The sequence below is a fragment of the Corvus brachyrhynchos genome, unplaced genomic scaffold, assembly GCF_000691975.1.
Source record: "Corvus brachyrhynchos isolate BGI_N302 unplaced genomic scaffold, ASM69197v1 scaffold63, whole genome shotgun sequence".
NCBI lineage: Eukaryota > Metazoa > Chordata > Aves > Passeriformes > Corvidae > Corvus > Corvus brachyrhynchos.
In genome coordinates, this window is record NW_008237227.1 from 269,005 (window position 1) to 269,569 (window position 565).

General features: G+C 64.2%; 1 long non-coding RNA gene across 1 annotated transcript; it reads right to left on the reverse strand.

The window, feature by feature from the left end:
• Positions 1-394, reverse strand: LOC108445466. Its single transcript, XR_001860334.1, has 3 exons — positions 297-394; positions 128-205; positions 1-42 (listed from the first exon to the last, which is right to left on the reverse strand). It is a non-coding gene; the product is annotated as an uncharacterized LOC108445466 (long non-coding RNA).
• Between the last annotated feature and the right edge of the window lie 171 nt (positions 395-565).

The following is a 565-nucleotide window of genomic DNA, read 5'->3' on the forward strand; positions in this document are numbered from 1 at the left end:
GGGGAAGGCCTGGCAGCGGGCGCTGCCGATCACCGTCCCGCCCTGGGGACAGAACGGGGCATGCGGCTCGTCACGCATGTTTGGGGGGCTGGGATCTGGGGTGCCACAGCCCCGTGGTGATCCTCACCAGCTGGATGATGTTGGAGACGCTGAGCCAGTTGGCTTGCTTGATGTTGTCACCCCCCTCCACCAGCCCCTCGTAGCCCTGCGGAGAAGCAGAGGGTGGAGGTGAGGGGTACCCCGGCACAGGGGGGTGGATCCCCCCAACCATGATGGGGAGCAGGGGGTACCCCAACCTCATAGATGAGGAAGACCTTGGCTCCCACGTATATCCCCATGCGGGTGACGGCACGGACGGCGGCGTTCATGCCTGGAAAAGTGATATGTGAGCTGGAGTATTCCCATGGGATCCTGAGCCCCACATGGGATGGGATCCTACAGGTGACCCTGAGGTGTCTCCTTGAGTGGGCGGGGAGCCACGTGGGCTGAGACCGAGGAAACTCAGCGCACAGCTGGGCCTGGGGACGAGAAACTGCCCGGGAGCGAGTTGCTTATCCCGGGTGGG